The following is an 8,992-nucleotide window of genomic DNA, read 5'->3' on the forward strand; positions in this document are numbered from 1 at the left end:
TAGTAGCATCCCCCAAGCCATTTTTGTGACCAGAGTCATTGCTTGGTGATGGTTATCGCTTTAGGCTTGAGGAGTCTTCACTCCAACATTGATTTCAGCCTTGCAAGTGTGAGGAACATATTTACCAGACATGTTTTATTGGGTCTATAGCACAGGATTTGTGGTCTTTCCTGTTTCCAGATCATGTAGCTTCATGCGTCTTGTCACAGCAACAACTAAAGGTCTGGACTGTTTTTCAAGAATTTTTGAGAATTGTACCTATGTTATTGAATCTTTGTTTATGTTAATTTTTAGCAGGCTCAGGAACTTTACACTTCTGTAGGGTGAGATGAAACTGGAGGTCTTTTTCTTTGTGTGCTTAGTTTGTGGCTCCAAGTCTACCCAACCACAAAGCAGATTCCATGACTCCACTTTGATGAACCTAAGTGCTTTATCAGTCCCTACTGGCCGCTTCCTACAAGTATCCCCCGTTTTTTTCCGGAGAAGCCTGTTGACTGTAGCCATCAACTGGGTCTCAGGAGGAAAGCAGGACAAAGTAACTTAGCATTTACCACCCTGTGAAGTTAACATATAGGGGATTACTTTGTGAGAACCCTGATACCACTATGGTGCATGTTTCGAGGTTAAAAAAAACCACAACACCTAAGTGTTGCAGACACTGCTGTAGGTTTAAATCCTAAGCTATGCTATTGTTTGCAAGTTGTGCTACAGGATGATTTTATTGTTAGCATTGATGTATCATTTGTTACCGTTTTTTGTGGCAGCTGACGTCTAACAGAAAAGAGGGTCATTGTTGTCTACTAGCTGAATTTTTTGCAGATAACCAGATCTCAGCAGAGAAGAAAGGGAAGAATTAGTGATGCACAGGAATAAATGACAACATGCAGAAAAAGTCAGATGCTGAGCACGATATCAAGGTAAAGGTGTTGGAGACCACTGCTGGGCTCTGCTTATGTATAACGTATATGCTGTTGTATTAAACTATATGTCTTATGTTGCAGAGGATATTTCTATTTGCAGTACTCATTTTCTTTGGGATTCGTTTATGCACTTGTGGTATCCTTTTCACTATTTCATCCATCTGGATGAAGGTTTCTGCTGAGAACTTGGTGTTTCTGCTCAGCTGCTGTTCAAGTCTCACATTTACGTTTCCCTGAACCATGAGTTTTTCCTACTGCTTGTCCTGACAGCATAAATACAGCAAGCTCTCCTTGTTTTGCTTCTGGAGTCTTTGCTATTAAGTGTGGATATAAAGAGAAATACAGTAATGTTTTAAATTCTTGAGGCTTTTGATGCAAGTACCCTTCTTCCAGGTCAATGCCAGTGGCTTGCTGGTTTTTGAGCTAACATCTGTAAGTTTTCTCCACTATTACCATGTTTATGCAAGATAATAGAGCACCTATGAGTGGCTGTACCTCTCTTTTCATTCTTCAATATTATTCTGTAGTTACCCAAGGCAGTGATTTCTAGCTTAATGATATATACAAGTCTTAAGGCAGAGGTCAAGACTGTTGTTCCAGAACAGAAAACCATGCTGAAGGATGTTGATCTGTGAGCAAATGCTCCATTTTTAATTGCATAATATGTATCTGTTTCTTAAAATTACAATAAGGTTGCACCATCTTCTTTAATTAGGTAGTAAGCATTCAGTGGTGAAGCATTCCCCGTACCAAAGGAGAACTAAGCCTTAATAACAGGTATGTTGAGGTGTGCTGGCAGACTGCTAGGAAAGTCACCACTGCCCTGAAGCATCCATATTGGGTTTTTGTTTGCTTCAGCCCTGCTGCCACAGCTGTAAACCATGGCATGTTGGCAACATGGGCTGATGAGCTGTGTGTAGTTCTGGATATCAAGGTATCCTGCACAGTCACCATAAAAGCAAGCTGTGATTAATTAGAGACAGATGCCTGAACAGCTCTGCTACGATGGATTAAAGCACAGAGAGTACTTGAGTGCTTTGCAATTTTCATGCCAGTTCTTGAACTCAGCTGCAGATAGGATATAAGGGTATTTTGGCCTTTTTGTGCAGAACTGACTAGTGAATAGATTGTCAGCAAGGTGAGCAGAACAATGTATTCATTGAGTGGCCTTGTAGGATATGCAAAAAAAGACATATATACCTACAGATGGAGATAGTGTCCAGTGCACAGGCAGATAAAGACCAGAAACTTTCCCATGCAATAGATAGTTCACAGCAATGTCAGTTTGTTCAGTCTCAACCATATTTTCATCTAACCCTGCACTGGCACTTCACTTTTCAGAGAGGTGAATGAAGAATGGCTATACTGCTTTTGATTAATTACAAGTATTGAATTTGATGTTTCCCTTCAGAGGAACTTGTAATCAACTTCCTGTTATTGGGGTAGTGGAAATCTGGGATTTTTTATGTACTGGATAAAAATGAGGCCGTTTGGACATTGAAGCCTGTTCAGTCACAGCTGGTTCTTGCAGATCCATTCAGAGGATTGCATCTCTTAGTGCTCAGAGCTAAGCCAGCTCTCTGTGTTCATTCTTCAGTCTGCAGACTTAGAGTCAGAGCTTTTAAGTGGTGTGATGATACATATCTGATCAACTCAGCTGCTGTCAGCACATGTATGCTTGATGAGTTTAGAGCTAGCAAACTGTGCTAGAATCCAGGCTGTCACCATGCATGTGCTTAGCAGCCGAGTGATGTGATGTCTGAGCTTGCTCTGCATGCAGCTAATTGGACTTTTATTAGTTTGAGCTCCAATCCACAAGAAAATAACTGCTCTGTGTATGTTTTCTGTTGAGCAGCTAATGGCCACTCTAACTAAATGGACTTTAAATACATAAGTAATATCTAAAAAATAATCCATAAATAAAAGCTGTGTTCGTCTACTGATAAACCAGAGAAGTCAATGTCTCCCTTAATAAAATAGTTCCTAATGGCCTGCTTAGGCAGTCCAAGACATCCCCTCCAAAAGATAATAGTTGGGTTTGTCCTTGCTCTTACTTTAAAACCCAACCTAGTCCTAAAGGACACTAAAAGAAAGAGTGATGTACTCTTTTGAGGCATATATTCTTCAGGACAGCTTTAAGACAATACCTGTACTTGTCTCATGTCACAGAACCAGTGTTTCTATGTGTCACAGCAAAGGCTTTAAAGAGGATCATAAACGGAAGTGTTTTGTGGGTCTGATTTTTTTGAACTTATTTTCTCCAAAAGTACTAAACAGAGAAAATCACATCTGTTTAATGCAGGGGGAGAGGTAAAAATAATTACTCAAGCGTTGTAAATTACATGAGAAGTGGAACATGGGGGGATGGTGGGTTTTTTTAACTCTGCTTTCCTCTGAGAGAGGGAAGTTCATGGATACTATGTGTGGGAAACAATGTCCTATCATAATGCCTGAAATGAAAACTGTCTCCTCTGTGTAAGCACATATGCAAACTATATGGTGTAGTTGAGAAATACAGGTAATCACTGAAGAATATTTTTCTGATTCTAGTGAGCTTTTTGCTTTTCCTCCAGTGACTGATATGTCTTTTTTCATATTTGGTCCTAGTCTGAAATCTAACACAGGGACAGATCAGCTGAAATGACTGCAGAGCCTCCTCCACAGCTGATGTTTCTACTTTTCCAGCCAAAACTGTTTCAGGAGTTGCCTACTTGATTCTACTTTAACACATTGCCTCACAGTTACTCACATATAGTCTAAAAACTAATAAGGAATATTAGTCTCAATCTTCTCTAAGGTAGGCTGTAGAGTCTCTCCTTAAGGACGGTACCCAAACAGGCTCTAGAAAGAGGAGAGATCTCTAGAATTAGATCCTTGATGTAAGACTGACTTATTGTATGTTTACAATGCTGGGAACACACGTAACCTATGAAGATCTGTGGAAGTCCAGATCTGTTTCGTGAAGAGATGAACAAGATAGGATGGCAAGATCCTACTGTCAAAACTGTTAGCCTGCAGAAATCTTTTCGCAAGTGATGTCATATCAGTTGTAAAAAAATTCTCTACAAACCAGAAAAAGTAGCTGGAGAATAAGATAACTGGCTGACATATTGTATAAATATGTTTTTAGTTGTGAAAGTACCTCCTGCATACAGACTAGTGCTTTGCCGTATATTCAGAATATTTCCAAAATAGATTTACTTTCTGTGTTTTTGCAGAACTCCTATTTTACTTGCATTCATATTGGCTCAAATTCGATAAAGGGGTATTGTATCATTAACTACGTTTCCACTTGAAAAATTTGAAATTGCAAGTCTACTTCAAGTGCACCTCCAGAGTTTTGTTAATGGATTTCCTGGGAAGAGCTGAGACAAAGCTTTTAACTAAAGGATTGGTGACAGAAACTAGTCTTCTCTTTCCTCTAGAAAGTTGTCAAATTACCTTATCTCTCTGTGTTCTATAATGACACTTCTCATTGTTGGCAGCGTGCTGTCACGTTAAACAGGTGAGATTCTGACAGGCAGCCAAGGAGATCTCCCATCAATTCACAAGATTAAAAATCTCAGACTTGGTCAAGAGTTTGTGACTAAAGGATTATGTGTGTGTGCTTATACGTGTTTTTGCCATAAGTCAGAATCCAGTTACCTGTTGAGAATCTCCTTCAAGACTGATATTCACAAGTTTAATGCGTGTGGTCCCCAGATGAGATGCCAGCAGCTGCTTGCAGCAAAGACCATCAGAGAGACAATCTCGCAGTGCTGGAGGCAGTAAGTAGTTTAATTCGAGTGACAGATAAAAACATATTCAGAATTACCTTTATAAATTCACTGCTGTGTTAGTGTTTAAACTCTTATAACCAGTTAACAATTAGAGAAAAAAAGCAAGTAACAGTAAAGACTTGAGTTAGCAGTTATTTTCGCAGGGAAACATCTGATGGAGTCAGAGGGGCGCGATTCTTGCTGAGATGTTTCTTCTTGGTGGAGAAAGAGAGGTCCAGGCCCATCAACCTATCCATCATGTAAGTTGGTCATTTTTTCTTCCCCCATGAAAAGGGGTTTCAAGTGTTAATTTTATACCTTTTGAAAACCTTTCAGCACCTCTTGGCGAGCCATGGCTGAGTCAATGTGTTGATTGGTCCTTGGCAAGGCTGCTTGTGTCATCAGAGGTAGGGACTCCACCATTCCTCATGCCTTCAAGTTGGGGAGATCAGTATGTGCTTTTGGGGGTGTCTTTGTTTTTTATCTGAAATAGTACCCAGCTGTGAGGCCTTCGACTCACTCTAGGTGCCACTTAGTTGATAGGAATGTGAGGCCACCACCCAATTTATCTGTTTTACAAGATGTAATTCTCATTGGTGGCTGCTTCTTTTGCCAACTGCTCTCTTTTGCAAAAATCAAGCTTATTTCGCCATTCATAGGGCCCAATAAATCTATTGACCACATGTGCCAACACAAATTTTGAAAAGAGAAACATAGTAGAAATTGTTCATTGCTGACTTTTCTGTGTCATCAAAGGCCAGCATTATACATTCTTCAGGAATCTAACCACTCTAAGCCCTTCACTTTCTTTTTGATTTTTTAATCTAGACAGATTACTTTCTCGTAATGAAATAAAGAAAAGAATGGAACATAAAAGAAATCAGGAAGCAGAGGTTGTCATGCTTCTATTGAAGCACTCAAAGGTAGTAGCTTTTCTGGCCATTGCTGGGCATTTCCTTTCTATCGCTGAAGGATACTGTCAGTGTAAGTTAAAGCTGCTTTACTGCAGTAAAGTGTTTTTCTGAAGTTGGATGATGGAATAAAAAGGAGTTTGGCTAGCAATTACCTGTCATTCTCCAGCTTCCATTACCAGAATTTTGAATTATCAGAGCAACCATCTTCACCTTCCTACATTCTCAGGATCTATCTTATTCATGTTCTTTTTAATGGAAATGGTAAGATATTCTAGTGTGCCCGATATTTAAATATGTTTGATTTCATCATTAGATGCTATGCATTTCATTGGTGCTACGGATCATTAGAACGGTCATTTCTCATGAAGAACGTGTGATCAGTGCATTGTAATGTATTCATCCATCCCAGTCCCCACTCCCACCCTGTCAGCCTTGAATCCCTTTTCTTCTTTATATTTGTATGTAAGTTACTATTATTGAAGTTATATATTTAATACAATTTTTTTTTCACTTTAGAAAGTTTATATTCTGTCTTGCTGCTTTAGAGAGAGCATTTCCTTCATAGTATGTTAATTATTTATTTATAACATCTTTTACAGTTAGCCTGTAGTAAGAGACCATTTATCAAAGGGAGTAAATGTTGCTTTCTGCCCAAATTCTGCCTGTAAGTGTCCAACAATCAGCGGCATTTCTCGAGTCAGAAAAGATCACTGTACAAACCTCTGGGAGAAGTGTTAGAACCTACTGTCTAGATTAAGTGTGGAGTTGTTGAATCTTAAGAAGACCTCGGAGAATTGCTTTGAGTTGATGTGTATGTGACCTTAGGGAGAAAATAGTTAAATAAGCATTTACATTCCCATGTTAAGATCTCCTTCTATGAAAGCAATACTCAATATTAAATACAAATTTAGATAGGTTTTATCTGCGGATTAGATTCCAAGGCTAAGCTATTTAAATATTTTAACTGTTTTCTAGCTGAATGAATCACAGCTGAATGAAATACACTCTTTAGAGCTGAGTTAGTATTAGTAATTATTTTTTTCTGTTACTTCAGTTTACCTATTTCTAAACGCACTGTGTAATTAATATCTGATATACATTTAATATCTGTGTGACAGTGAACTCTTATACTAATTTTACCATTAATGTTTGAGGTTAAGGATGAATAAAGAAAAACTAATATTCTATTCCTAACTGAGTGGTGATTGTGGACCAAGACTGCTCTACCCATCTCCTGGCTGCAAGCACTCCAGTACATGCTGGAAGACTCTAAAAGGTAACATGGTATTGCTTCACCTATTTTCACAGCACAGTTTGGGAGCTGGTAATGGAAAATATTGGTCTTGGAGAATAATCTTGCAATGACAAATATTAGCGATTCAGGTGGACAGAGATGCCTGAATCTTGTGAGCCTCACTGTCAGTTCGTAAAAAGAGAAAACAGGAAATCTAGCGTTATTTTCTGACAGAAAGCACACAAAAATTACCTTGCAATTTGTTCTCAGATATAGGTAAGTATCTCAAATTAAGTTAATCTTTCCTCAAACGTTTTACTGGGAAAAGTGTATGTGTGAATGTGTGGTTGTCATCCCATGCCATGTGTCATTCTTTTCTCTTGAACTTATGCTTATACTCAGTCTCTTCCAGGAAATCTGATTATTTCCAAAATACATACCCTCTGTACATTATGAATGCTACTGAAGGCCATGTATTTTTGCCTATTCAAAACCGGAATGCTCCATTTAAAAAACCCGGTAGAAGTGCAAAACAGTTGACAAATCCCAAACTTTCATACTTCCTTTTCACTGTCTCTTAAATGTGTTTCTGGTAAGCTCGTTTTGAAAGAGCCTCTTTTTCGTCTTTTGTTGGGATGATCAATGGTCTGGGAAGACAGAGAAAATTGTTTAGGCACTTGTGACTTTTTCTTTTCTAATGAACTTCTTGGGAATCAAAACAAACCCCAAATAGGTGTTGAAGTCCCTGAAGAATACAAATTGCAATTGTTTTACTATGCCAAAATGTCTTTTAAAAAGTGGGCTGTTATTTGAAGTTTCACGATAACTGATTATTCTAGGGGAAATCAAGAGTCCTTAAGCAGAACTTCTGAACACAAAATTGAAATATAGTAAAAGTGAAGTATATTAAAAGTGTTCAAAGAAATTTGATATAAATTGTAAAATATCCTGTGAGGATATTTGTAATTCTATCACCTACCTCAATTTATTTACCTTTGGGATGTGAGTTTATGGTGTCATTTTCTATCCTAAGTATGAGCTATAAGTGAATGCAGCAAAGATGCAACTAGTTTTTTAGTGTACTGCTGGAAGAACAAAATTTGCCTTTCATTTAAAGAGACAGTTGTATCTTTAAGGGGCATAATCTGAAAATTAAAGGTGAATAAACAGCTGACCTCTAGTGTTGGAAGAGGTTTTGCAGTTCTTAAGATCGGGAGGAATCAAAGTGTCGGGCATATGTTGTCATAATGTGTCCATCTACGGTAAAGCACTCTTATCCCAAATGATGCATTGATTATCAACCTAACTAGGGTGTTTTGATTGTGAATTTTGAAAAAGTGCAATTAATTTTCTATACATTCCACGCTGCTTTTAGTGCCTTGGTCCTAGAAAGCTTTTGTTTGATGATGGTGAAACAATTACCTTTAATTGTCATGTTTTTTATCATGATTTTGGGTGTCAGGAATGCATAAAAATGTGGTTAGAGTTATCCATGGCTATATTTGTATTTACATCTTTCTCTTTATACATATATAAAAATACATATATATTTAAAATTTGATTATACATGGAAAAAAAACCCAGTAGCAAATAAACAGTATGTAGTGGTGGTGAAAAGGGATGATGAACATCCATGGTCACATAACATAAAACCCCCTGAAACTGTAACTGTGAGCCTTTGCATCAGCAACATGTTTGCTTTAGACTAAAGAGCAGGAAGAACAGCCTAAGAAATTAAGTGGTGTCAAGTAGTGTACAGAATTTTTTGTTCAGTTTGATATGTTTGAATGTCATGTTCTGTAAAGCTAAACCAAATGTATTTATTCTGCCCAAAAGAAACAATAGTATTCTAGAAATAGCAGCAAGATTGTTAATAGAAGATCAGCAAATTTGTTCAGGAATGGTGTAAAATATGCCCTTTAAAAGGCTGTTATTTTATATTACTTTTAAATTAAATGTTATATGCATATAGTAAGATTGTGACTATACAGACAGAATACTTCTTGTTTTGTTATATGTTTAAAACCAGGGTCACATATCACTATATGCATATAATAAGTTTGTGACTATATAGACAGAATATTGTTTTGTTATATTTCTTGTTTTGTGTTTAAAACCAGGATCACACATCATTAAATGTGGTCCAAAAAACTACTAAGTTTCAAG

The sequence above is a fragment of the Cuculus canorus genome, chromosome 7, assembly GCF_017976375.1.
Source record: "Cuculus canorus isolate bCucCan1 chromosome 7, bCucCan1.pri, whole genome shotgun sequence".
Lineage (NCBI taxonomy): Eukaryota > Metazoa > Chordata > Aves > Cuculiformes > Cuculidae > Cuculus > Cuculus canorus.